The 13,914-nt window shown below is 36.0% G+C and overlaps 1 protein-coding gene across 1 annotated transcript in view; it reads right to left on the bottom strand.

The window, feature by feature from the left end:
* ESR2 (estrogen receptor 2) overlaps window positions 1-13,387 on the bottom strand; it is a 2,041,892-nt gene extending 2,028,505 nt beyond the window's left edge. Inside the window, exon 1 of the mRNA XM_044074389.1 lies at window positions 12,989-13,387. The gene's annotated coding sequence lies outside the window, so the exon portion shown is untranslated. The remainder of the gene's footprint in view (window positions 1-12,988) is intronic.
* Window positions 13,388-13,914: the final 527 nt, after the last annotated feature.

Here is a 13,914-nt window from a genome sequence, read left to right as displayed (position 1 = left end):
GCAGGTACAACTCCAGTATGTATAACAACAATAATGGCCTCCCTCCATGATGTGGTAAACTCTGCTCTCATCAGACCATTATTGAATAATGCCACTAAAAGTGAGGCTGGGACATCCATAACTGCAATATATACTTCAAACAGGATATCATCTGGTTCCAGTCTTACTCCTCCCCATTTACTTTACAATATAATTTAGCTCCTCTCTGGTATGATATGGTTACCTGGCCAATCCTTCATTTTTTGGTCTATCTTTGGGACCATGACATTATATAGTATAATTCATCCCTTCCTTAATGTTGTCCTACTGACTCTGGAAGTTCAGATTAGAGTTCTACATAATACATGCAAAAAGAATCCAAGGCCTCCAGTGGGTCAAACATGATCCTTGCAATACATCTAATTTTACTTCTATACCAAACTGTCAGCATGAGCTGTTCTCAATTTAACTGCTAAAAAAACTTCACTTTTGAGGAAAGTTGCCAAAAATTACACAAATGTAAGCCAGTCTGGTATTTGACAATCTAAAAATCCAGCAACTGTATTGTCTTTCTTAAATTTAATATACAAGAATTTGCTTACATTCAGAATCTTGATTGATAACACTTATGAGGAAAACCACAACTTATTATTTTTTTCCCAGGCAGGATGACAGCTTCAGGTGTTCATACTTGCCAACACTTAATAGCACTCCAGTGAACAATGAAAGATTTTAAAATGGTATCAGAATTTAGGTACAGAACAATGACAATGTATGCTGGATGAAAATGGAAGTTTGTATGTAATGGTTGCCTATTTCTATAGTTCAGCATCAGGTATACAACAAACAAAAAGGCACTCACTAACTTTCTAAAGTCCTCATAGTTAACGGTGCTGGAATGTTTGCCAACAATGCAGCAGATAAATAAAAACAAAAGGGTTTGAAGAAGGAAAAATACATTCTGTATATCTACACATAAATATATAATATTTACTTGGAATTTCAGAGGAAAATAAAATAGGAATACATTTTTTTTCTTTTTTAGAAAGACTGAGGTTGAATTTGGACTTCACAAAATCTGTAACAGTGACTGGTAGGATTGTATCAGAAGAATGCATCCTCTGCCACTGAAAAAAGACATGTGAAATGCCTATCACTGAAAGTAGTATGAAGTAAGAAGAAACAAATAATGGAGATGTACAGGAGCATGTTGAGCATCTTAAACATGTGAGACAAGAGAATCCATTAATGGAACAAACGTAACAGTGAAAATGATAACTTTGTCACATATTCTCTATTTGATGTGTTGATGACATGATACACCAACAGGATCTACACACAACTTTTGTAGAGAAAAAGCAGGTAGCATGTATTAAATATGTGGGAGGCTGGACAGCCAGGATACCACAGGAAAGTCTGACAATGTCACAGAAAGTGGAGGATTGGTAATATCAGATCTCTTTTGTTACAAAGATCCTTAGAAGGCACACACATGCACACCTAGGGCCAATTTAGAGTGTCCAATCCACCTACTGTATGTCTTTGGGATGTGGAAGGAAACAGGAGCACCCGGAGGAAGCCCACACAGCCACAGGGAGGACATGCAGACTCCGCACAGAAGGCACCCCAGCTGAGAATCGAACTGGAGAACCTCTTTCTGTGAGGCGGCAACGCTAACCGCTGCACCACCGTGGCCACCCTAACACAATGTAGTGATGAAGGGCTAAATTCTTTGGTGGCTATAATTTATAAACAGAGAAGGTTTAATCTATGTGTTATTTGACAGGCAGTGGCTAGAAACAAGGAGGTAATGGTAGAAGGGAACTGCTGGTTACATATGGGAGTACTGCTGTGATACATATACTGTAAGTGGACAGAACCTAGGAAAATATTCAGCAAGGGTGTTCTTGTGATACCTAATCAGACAGAAGTGACCACAAATACTTCACCCGGTATATATCATGAAAAGGTGGACAGGGTTAAAACATCTGAAAAGGTTAATGGAAAAACACAAGAGCAATTAAGGTAAAATGGGAAACAGAGCTTGTATTGCATGTGGGAAATACAGAGGCAGATCATAAAAAAAGAAAGTTAAAGATCAAGTGCAATCAGAACATCTACCTTTTCTGCTATAAATATTCCCCCTGATTTAATTTTTCTGATGTTCTGATTACCACAAAAGAAGCTGAAGGTAAAAAACGAGCAGTTTAAGAACCAAAAAAACTGTGTTTAAATATGTTGTGTTGTCCCTCTCAATTTCAACAGGCTACAGTACCTTCTTCCAGGACATGCGACATGTAGTGATGATGCAGATGAGTAGAATACTTTTTTTTTCTGCTCTACCACATGAAGCTCCATTCTTTATTGTTGATTTGTGGCAATGAAACATGTGAAAGCAGCACATAAAAATCAGTGTTTTTTTAATTAATAAAAAACACAGAAATCCCACTCTATATGGTAAGCATGTTATTATTTTTTTTAAAGTTAGTTTTGCTCTTTCTCTGGCTAAAGGATCCTGCATTTTTACTTGTAGTACAGTGCAGTAGTTAACTGCCACTGAATGGCAGCATGTCATGGATTTTTACTACTATATTTGCCCTGTCCCTTATAAAAATGTTTTCATGGTAACTTAGTGTAGAAGACAATCAATCAATAACATCAGACATTAAAGTTTCATACATCTTACTATATTGAAGTTATTACATAAACATACAAGAAGCAGTTTGTAATTTTCCAGTAAATGACATCAGCACGCCATGCAAGGTCCTTGCTTTTGGCTAGGTGGCTGAAAGTAACATAAATACATTGACACTGCTGTTTCAGTATTTTAAAATGTATTTTTGGTCTTCAACAAACTCCTGCAAAGTCACTGCACAGCACAGCTGCTCATTTGACAGGGCAGGACTGCATAATGTCCAGTAAGAAAATGTTTTTAGTTGTGTTCAACCAACTGTTTATACTTGATCTTTAAGGCAGATAGCAAAGAAGATAAGAGCATAACAACAAGAAGGTAAAGAAATAGGCTAGACATAGTAAGGAAAAGGGAAAGTAAGAAGACTGCATTGGAGATGTATCTCTTAACTGTCCAGATATTTGCAGACTTTCCAGATTTCTGCCTCATATGTTTGGTCTGATCCTCATAAAATTAGTGGTTTTCTGGCAAATCACTGAGGACTGAAGTCACTAAATAATGACATACATACACTTGAGTCTGTGACTTCATATCTTCCAGAAAATACACGATGACACAAATCCTGTTGTTCTGGCAACTTTCTAAGTTTATAAGAGTAATATTTAAATCTGTCCCTTTTTGGTCCTTTGTCCCACTATTATTTTGGGCTTTGTCCAGATTGGAGATTTATATTACATCAATGTAAGACATGATGTATCAAAAATAACTATATAACACAAACTATGTAAGAACTATGAATGGTGTACAAGCAAATTCTTTAAGAAGCTATTTTAAATTATATACTATAAAAATAAAAAAATTAACATAACATAAAACTTGCATAAATAAATATAGGTATTGCAGTTTCCAAATGTAAAATCTATTTAACCTTCAAAAACTGACAAGATAGTTTGAAATCCTTGAAATGCACACAGTCCTGGGAAAAGATTTTTCAGCTAATGGTGCAGATGTATGGAGTCCTGGATAACTACTCTTGTCATTCGACTTCATCTATTTGCCATGTATTGTCACAAAGAACAGATAAGAAGTAGTTTGAACCATTTCAACTGCTTTTGTTTTCTGTGCGTGCCACTGACCTTCTCAATGCAGCCTATGTTAAACAATTTTTCTTTGCTTTAACAGTTCAGTAACTGTTTCCATCTAACTAATATTGGCAAATGTAGAAATAAAAAAGGGGACACTTGTATATGTTCCAGACTATATTTAACTCCTTTGTATAAAAGTGAGCCCAGCAGTAAACCAGTAAAAATAAGTTTTCAGTGACAAACAAGATACTTCATATACTCCCTCAAACATTTAATGGAAATTGTAGCAGCACACTGAGTCATTTGTGTTAGTTATCACTTACAACAAAACAGAAGGCTATGTCCAGAACTCAGACACAGGTCCAAGACTATGTTGCGTATTACTACCAGAATGGCCAAACTGCACAGTTAACATGTAATGTGGTTCAAACAGGTGTATAATTTGTATGTCTCCTGGCAACTAAATTATGCAAGTATGCCTTACCATGCAGAGTGTAGCTCACAGAATTCCAGAGGGATCCCCTATACCACTCACTTTTGAAATGAGAATGTAAGCCTGTGCACAGACAACAATAAGCATGGAACAGTACAATATAGATGTATATCAGTATCCTTGCACCGTCATTTAAATTTTGTTCAATTAATTAATCTGTCTTTTGTTAGAAATGACTGGTGTGCACCTGTGTGGTTCTTGGCATGTACTGTCACTGCATCTTTACTGTCAGAGCTATCTCTGAATCATTCTATGACACATATACCATAATTTAGGCATAAAGTACATGGTGCTGGGTCAGCCTAAATACACAATACAGTCCATAGGCATTTTTCCCCTATCTTCACATTTGTCAGATATTTATGAACTGCTCTGGTCTTAAAAAATGAGCAGCACAGGTTGCATGGTATTTTCATCTTCCACAAGACATCTTTAAATCTGGTTCTAAATAACATTCACATATTTTAAAGATTGTTACAACACTAGACTCTAGTGCTATACTATTACAAATACAGTAAATAAAATCAGTTCTTTAAAAGTGTAGGGGAAAAAGTTACTTACTTGAATTACTTGAACTGGTCCACTGGGCAAAGTAACTGACATTTGGACTCAACAAGCCAAGATTACTCAGTCAAGCAAGCATTTTGTATGTGCCAGTTTCTCAACAGTGACTTCACCAAATTACTTGATTTTTATGAAGAACTTGTTCAAAATAGGACTTAACAACCATAGAAAGCAAATGAATTTTGGAGTGGCAAGCCCCACATACCCTGTGCAGATGGCTATGCCTGCTTGCTATAATAAACTCTAATCTTACTGTACTATGACAGAAAAGTACATTTTAATGCCCACCATAAAATGACATAAAATTAAATCATGTGTGAAGTCAGGATTCACACCTTTGGTACTCAGACAAATTAATTACTCTCCTTACCACACCCCCTCACAAAAAAGCTGCCAAATCAGGTTTTAATTTTAAAAAATGTTTATAAAGAGGGTCATCATATTTCAGTGAGTGAAGATATTATGAAATATACAAACAGGAGCTTGACATATGCTGAATACACTGAATGATGAAGAAAACAGAGGTTTAGTAATGGCAAATAAACTGGGTCTATATTACGATGTCAAAAGAGGAAGTAACCGACCATGTTTTTATCAACACATAAATATCGACCTCTGCAAATGCCGAATGGCCACTTCAGCAAATTGTTTCCCAGGGGAAAAAAATCGCTTGGTCGAAGACAAACCAAATTTTCAAACCCTACGTAGTGGCGGGCTTCACCCCTCTCAACCCCCTAACTAAATATACCAACTCCAAGATTGCACTATAGTGGGGAAAAGGACAAATCCCCAATGACAGCTAAGCAATTTTTTTCCTTGGGGAAAAAATTTGATGATGTGGCCGTTCGGCAATTGCAGAGGTAGATATTTATGTTTCGATAAAGATGTGTTCAGTTACTTCGTCTTTCAACACCGTAATATAGACCCAATAAACTCATAATAAGTAAGGCAGAAATTCATCATGAACTAGATAAAATAAAATTCAAAGAATCTTAAGTAATACAAACACCTGTACACCAGACTAAGCATATCTCAGATGTAGCACCTAAAGGTGCAAAATATTGCAATGTATCATTATGTATATGCTGCAGGTAGAGATGTAACTCTTAAGTAGTTTCTCTTCAACAGTACTAAAAATAGGCTCAAACTAAATGCTAAAAACTATAGAGTCATCATGTTGCCTAGACAACAAACCTCTACCCAACAAAAATGAAGTTAAGACCCAGGTACTCGGGTTGATAGCCCCCTGTTTTGACCAATATGTAATAATGGTTGTCAGAATTTTTTTTATTTAGCACAGTTAATAGCCAAAATAGTATTGTCAAGGTGTAGAGAGGTAATCACTCCCTTGTATTCAGCATTGATCAGACTAATTATCAAATACATCATCTCTTTTTGGATGCATCGCACTAAATATATATCATAGAATTAGAGAGACTCCAAAGTTTCCTAACTAAAGTAAAAATCACAAACCTAAACTCCCTGAACTATAAAGAGAGGTTGGAAACTTTATCCCTTTATCCAGTGTCTTACAGACTTTTGAAAAGGAGTTTTGTGTCTGACTTACCATGCCATTAGAAATCTAATTGTCCTGGACCTCCTGTTTCTCTGAAAGTTCAATATCTTCAACAGTACTAGAACCAGGGAACTAAATCTTCACTAACACATAAATGAAACTTGGTGAAGGGGCAGTTTTATAAACCAGCACTTCCAATAATTCTGGAACAAACTTTCCCTACATGTTAAGCAGTTTGTCTCACTATCTTCCTTTAAGCATGAACTAGATGACTGAATGGGTATCCACAAATATACTTCAGGGATGCCCTGTATGGCCCTCCTGGAGAAAGGCGGTACTGCCTGAGGCAGGTTACTGACAGAAAAAAAAACAGCTGCTAGGCTAAGTGGCCTCTGAATATCTATAAATTTGTAATCTAACAGCACTTGCACCCACCCCTGCAGTTTGACACTCTTCACAGTCATTGCCTCTGACTTATGCACAATGGCAAACAAGCATTGGCTGCCCTTATTTCCCTCCTCAATCTGTAGCCTCTGTCTGCACAATGTACTAAATGAGATTACTTGTTCTGGTCTGCCACCTAACCATGCTAAAAGTGGTCAGTGGGCCATGCCCAGAGAGATGCCAACAGAGTGCCCCAAATCCTGCCTAGTCAAACCACTAATCACTGGTATTCCATTCCTCCATCTCTCTTTTAATCACTGACCAATATCCTCCTCATGTGTTCGTCCCTAGTGTCAATTATCAGTGTCATCTTCTCTTCTGTTCTTGTCAGCAAATGGAGTCTAATCATCCCTTCTGCCACCCCCCCTTACTGATGATCTGTACCACAATCCCCGCTTCCATGATTTGTGCTCTTCTTCCTTTCAAACACATAGTGACCGCAGCTTACATACACACTTCCTCATCCCGCAAGTCAGCAGTTGGTGTCCTAGTCCTGTGCCCTTCAGTCATCCCATCAATGGCAGGGGTAGGCACCTACCCCATACTCCAATCATGTCATAACCATAGACAGACACTGCACACGTCTGTATGCATTCTCAATGCCATAAAATTGTTCACTGTAATTCAAATGAGCCCATGCAACAGCAAGACTTACTCCTGTCCATGCAGTATGTTTGGCACACATACACTGAAGTCTCCTAATTCATGGCACGCTGTTGCAAAGACACAAACTGTATGCTAAAAGGGTGGTTCATTAATCTGTTTAAGAATCACACCTCTATAGTGCAGTGTTGGCAGATAAATTTTGGACTTCATGCCAGATACCCTACACTCCAGTTGGACTGTCCTCACCTACCAGATGCCCAGGGCTCCTTAGCATCCTTCTCTGGGCCCTCATCATTTAGAGTCAATGGTTCTCAACACAACAGTCTGTCTGACATGAGCCTCACCTGTAACATATATCATCTTTATGAACTCATCATCAGAAATTATTTGGGAATGATGTTTATTACAACCCTTAAAATTTCAGTCCACTAACATGATTAAAAAACTTTTAAATCAAGAAGCCCTTACTTAATGCTGCCACAGTATAAAGCTTTAGGATTCATCTATATGACTTATGCAGTTGTTATATAGAGTTAACAAAGAACTAGTGCATGGTACAGCAAGTGTAATGAATTTATATAATGGTAAATAAAGGTAAGGAGTCTTCTTTACATTGGAAGATTAAAGTTGTGATTATAATTCCTGAAAAATAGACAATCTAGGACAATGTAAACATAATTCAAAAGGAGATCTGATGCAGTGTTGGGCGATATTGTCTTAAAATGGAGTTTACATATTCAGATGATGGTACAAGGGGCTTAGGCTTCAGTGTTTAATAATACTCGACTTTTTCTAATACAAAAATAGAAAGCAGACCTTAAATCAAATCAGCTTCATATTAAAATTTAGCAACTTAACATTGTGATATCATTCAAAAACAATAAAATGAGTTTAAACAAAAGGCATTTGAAGTTTACTTGGTATTCCTGACTGGAATAAAGACATCTGTCTGCAGTCTGGTAATGTGCAAAAACAACAATGTACAAGTACACCATAACTAATGGCTTCAAATGCAGACTTTGTATATTAAGAGTATATAAAAGTCACGTAATCCTGTGAGTCTAAATTAAAGTAAGAAGCTTTCCAAAATAAGATTTCTTCTATTTCCTAACTACAGATAGTTTTCAGATATTGTCTCTAAGAAACTTCATATATTTGCTAATGCCACTTTACAAAGTATGGTATCAAAATACCAGTATAACGTAGTAGCCATGACATTGATATAGTACTTATGCACAGAGTTCCATGTGGGCTATTTCCTACTACTTACATATACTAAAGATCCTTAGCATCAACTATACACAAATCACTACAAAACTGAAAGCGTACAAACTGATCAATGTGCTAAAAGATAATTAACTAAGAGTTTTTTTTGTCTTGTCTAACTATTAATTTTTGTCACATAAAATCTATCAGGTCAAAGCTTTTCAGTTCCTGTTTCAAAGCAGTTGGTGAGAGAGTGAAAACTTCAACCAATTATCCAGGCAAGCACTTTGGTACAACTTCTGTTTGGGGGGGGCAGGCTGCATTCTCTCTGTTTTTAGCAGAAAACTGTGTCAGAAATCTACAGTTTACTGGAAGAGGCCAACAACAAAACAAGACAGGAAAATGTAGTGGTTATAAATAAAGCAGTGTTTCCTTCTTTTAATGTATAGTGTTATGCAAATTGTGTACGGCCATCTATTCATATTCAGAAGAGCACTGATTTGCAATGACCCAGAGATTCAGAACATCACTGTGTAGCTACTGCATACTGTCAAACACTTAAACACCTCTCATTGACATTTTATACAGAAATTAACAGCTTGAAACATTGTAAAAGGCATGTCCTACATTCTCTTTACAATAAATTTATACATAGATGCAGTTTGAAACATTGCAAAATGTATGTCCTATGGTGTCTTTGCAACATAAAACCTTGTAAAAACATGTCTTGTTAACTTATTAATTATTAATGACAAGGATATAATACAGTCTATTCAATTTAATTTAAAGTCTACTAAAGTACATTACTGTCTTTGGTTAGCAATACATTTTATTACACTTTGACTTAACGTGAAGTATTATTTTAACTCCTGATAGCGTATCCCAAGCTATCTAAAACTTTCATACCAGTACACGTTTCAACTGCTATGATTTAAGCATAACGCTATTATTTTGATCCACAGATTTAGCCTTAATCCTCTTAGATTTACTTATTTCCTCCTAAAGTAAGACCGGGGTATGGGGACATGCCTTCTTAATTAAATAAACTAAGCCTATACAAAGATTCTTTATCACTTGCGATATAGGGTCTAGTATAGGAATATATTATGGAAAACAAGGAATGCTCTTCTTTCTGACCTTTTGCTATGATTTGTTAGGGACAGAGTTATGAATTTTTAATGCTTTGAGGCTAGGGTGTACATACCAGTAAGTGCTTAACCACATTTTTGGTCCTTCTTACTAAAGAACACAGTTCAATCCTGCATCCAGACAGTGCAAAAGATGACAGTTCACAAAACCACAGGACAGTCATAGTTATGCAACTTGGAAGGAACAGAGAAGTCCTCCAAAAGTCTTGAGTTGAATTTTAAAACTTTAGCAAAGAAAAAAAAAAGAGACTGCAATATTTATCTCTTGACAGACACATCAAATAAATTGTTATAGAAAACCTCACATCAGGATTTCTTCATCTTACAGTGGTACAGAAAAGAACTGTGCCTTAATTTTGAATCAAACAATTCAGATCCAGTAGAGCTGCATGTACTGGTATTCAGAATGAAACATGTACTATCTTCTTAAATTCAACTATTTCACTTCAATAGTGCTGACACACACTTGGTGTTCAGGAGATAGCAGTAGTAAGATAATTATATACATCCAAGAGGACTATAGATTCTCATGTCAGTCTACAACATTTTTATCTGTTCTTGGAAAGTAAGTAGAATACTTATTTTCATGATGCTAAAAAAGTTATAAACAAAGTTCCAAAACAAACTGTGTATTTTACTTAGGGGGGAAAGATATTGAACAACTATGGAAAAGCCACTAAACATGTTTCAAAATATTTTCTAAGGATTATTTGTCTTGATATCAATCACTTTTTTATGCAAGTAAATGTCTTGGGGTGAAGCTCACAATTAAAGGTATAAATAAAAATGTATCTGCCTTTCAAATGATTGTCTGTTTTATAATATATGTACCTGAAGGTAGAGCTACTGCTAATGTACTCCACTTTCTCCACATGGACACACATATAATGAAGACTTAATGTATTCCTATTTTTAGTGGGGGTTACTGGAACAATTTTCATATTTACAGAATGTAAATGTGCATACAATTGTGTTTCAGGATAATGAAACTAAACTCAGTCCAAAACTGTTTTGAATATAGATAAAATACTTTACTTATGTTTATGAAAACACAAGCCGTGGTGTATACACTCCAACATAATATATAGCAGTTACTTGTCATATTAATGTAGTCTGTGAACACGATAACTGCAGCAGTATTAAATTTTATTCGAATAATCTGATAATAAACTCTGACACATGAACATTACAGTTTAAAACCAAAATCACAACTACTACTTTATATGAATAAATAAGTGAAAAATGTAAAACAAAGCTATATGTCTTTGTAATCCTTATAACATTGCCATCAACTCATTTAGTGAAGAATTATGTTTTTCCAACCAAACGCTTATGGTTTCTGTTTTACTTTAATAGTTAAGAAAACCTCTTCTAACTCCCTTTACATTTCTGTTAAGTCAGAGATGCTCCCAACTCAAAATGATTCTTTACTTGTGCATCGCTGTGAATCTACTTCCCTCTAGTAACTGCTACCTACACTGGGTACAAGAAAATGAATGAAAGAATGAATTAAATGATGAATATTCTGGAAAATTACCTAAATTTAATCTGTGGTATCCAGCAATTCCAAAGTGGTGTTCCACTGTCCAATGCAGTTGTTAGAAAATGTATTTTTGTTCTCACAAACTTATGCTGTTATCCAAACATCATAATCAGTATTTGACAATGTATACATTTCTACAAACATTGCCATTATGCACTTAATAAATGTATGTATTGTTTTCAGATTTTGCCCCACACAGCTATAAAAATGGTGTAAGTGGTCTCATGTAAGAGTTAATATACAAATCTCTATTGCAGAGAGTAACTTTGACAATTGCAGACATATTTAATCCTCAATAAAGCACAGTTCTGAGATCTGCAGAAAAAAATGCTTAGTTCAAAATAAATTGTAATGCTGCCCACCCCTACACTCCTTTCATGGCTATGTAAACTTGAAAAAAGTTTTTTTTTTTAAATTAAGCAAGGTTTACTACTATTACACTTTGCTGACAGTTTTATGTAATCATATCTGATCCACTGTACCAACACATCTCAGAGGCTTATGGTGAGAACAAACAGTGTATTACTATCACACCTGCTTTTCAACTCAGTCTACCTGACAATAAACATTTTCTGTTAAGGTGCTGCGAAATGGCATCACTGCAGGGGAAAAGGCTAAGGTGATGAATTATAAAGGCCTGTGCATCTCAAATGATGCTTTCTTACATTTAAAAAGCTATTCATCTCTCCTAAAATTTGTGAATCAGTGATGACACAAAGCAAACAACCAGTAAAAAATGTCACTCGATACATTGAAACATTTGTAATTCTTCAAAAAAGCATCTTGATTTAATTCCTCTTACTGCTCTCTCTAATATCTTTATATATATATATATATATATATATATATATATATATATATATATATATATATATATATATATATATATATATATATATGCATACACACACACACATATGAGTATCATAATATCTATACACACACACACACACACATATGCATACATATACAGACATTTTTAGCTTTGGTTCTTACTTAAGAAATGAAGAGAATGAAAGCTATGTAATATAATCTTACAAGGTGAACGAGTCAACATTGCGAGGCCTATCCTAGACCTCAGTGCTCCACACGCTCAGTATGGGATGCACTTCTAATCTATAATTTCGGGTGTGAGGATGCTATTACTGTAACTGCAATGCCAATGGCATAAGGCAGAAACCATTGAGAAAGTACGGGGCATTATATGCACTAACCACCTGCTCAGGGTTTTTCAAATGAAAACTACTCTGCTAGTACATGTGAAAACTCAACCATATTTACCACAAGGAAAATATCTTCCATGTAGTATTGATCCCAAATTACCATGGTAGGAAGCATCTTTTTCTAATAAACTGCAATTTGACACTACCAAAAGCACGAGACGGTTACTCGACAAAGGGCAGTTCCCTCCCTGTAACACATACAAAACAGAACCAATAACAAAATAACACATACAGTTGCTGACGTAAACGTAAACACTTCATCAAAACAACCACAAGTCCAATATATCATGGGGTGGTAAAGAAGCACCCTGTCACCCCAACTTTCTTCGCCTGAAAATTTACTTTGCTAGCGCCCCAAGTTCTACAATGGATGAAAAAAGAACACGTTTTACACAATAACACGACGAGGCGAACAAGTGTTAACTTCTCCAATTTATATGTGAAACAAATACAAAATATAGCTTGTGTCACGTTAACTATTTTTTTGGGTTTAAAATCTGAAAACAAAGATTCAAAACCTAAATTGAGTAAGTACTTCCTGCCACTCACTTGTTGCGTCCAGCTTTGCAGTGTTCTTGTTGAAAAGCGAATCGTCCTTATCCAAATGTTAGAAAATGGTGTAGACGTAACAGTCACATAAGTATCTATGACAGTAGTCCTATATACCATTAATTTATCAAGCGAATAGCGGCCGCGGTACTTCACTGTAAACACGATAGTTTTTCCCTTCCCCACGGGAGGCAGAGGGTTGGAAACTGCTGCCTCGCGCTGTCTCTGGCATCTTTGACGATCTGGACGCGTTCAGCCCCATGTGAGGGGGGAGAGGGGGTGGAGGCTCGGACTGGACTCCCGTTCAGCCTAGAACCGAACGGTGACTTAATACGTACAGTGCGCTCAATAGTTTTTGTACAACTTTTCACTAAAACCGTATTTTTGGAAATGTTTTTCGTAGGCAATAATTCCATTGAGGTTACATTTTCTTGAGACAGAGGGTTTAAATCTCAAAACTAAGAAGTAGTTTCAGGGTGGCAGTTTAGCAGATGCCAAGTGAATTAAATGAATTACAGCTCTGATGGCTTGAAAGCACTCCAACAGGTGGGTCTATTTTGTCTTGCCATACTAAAGGCTAGAAGGTGCTTTTGAATATGGGTTTTTGGATAAGCTTATAACTTCTGTTTTGACTAGTAAATTGTAGGTCACATTGTCTTTGATAAGGTCATTCAAAACAATAATAATCACATGCTGTCGAATTTATGCTTCAAAAAAATGGCACTAAAAAGTTTTTTATGTGAAAGTGCAATCCCCAGTACAGTTTTTCTTGTCCCCAGATAGTAGCCAGGGCCAGTGACAACTGTTAAGAGAAAGAAAAAAATGTAAGTCTGTTTATCGTATCAAACCTGCAACCTGTCTTACAAAATACGCACAATAAGAGAATGAATAACTGAAGAACCGTGCAAGGCAGTTTGCGTGGGATT

This window comes from Protopterus annectens, chromosome 6.part0 (assembly GCF_019279795.1).
Source record: "Protopterus annectens isolate FY-2018-M chromosome 6.part0, PAN1.0, whole genome shotgun sequence".
NCBI classification, from domain to species: Eukaryota; Metazoa; Chordata; order Ceratodontiformes; family Protopteridae; genus Protopterus; species Protopterus annectens.
The sequence above is the reverse complement of the archived record's forward strand: the minus strand, read 5'-3'. Positions and strand labels throughout refer to the sequence as shown.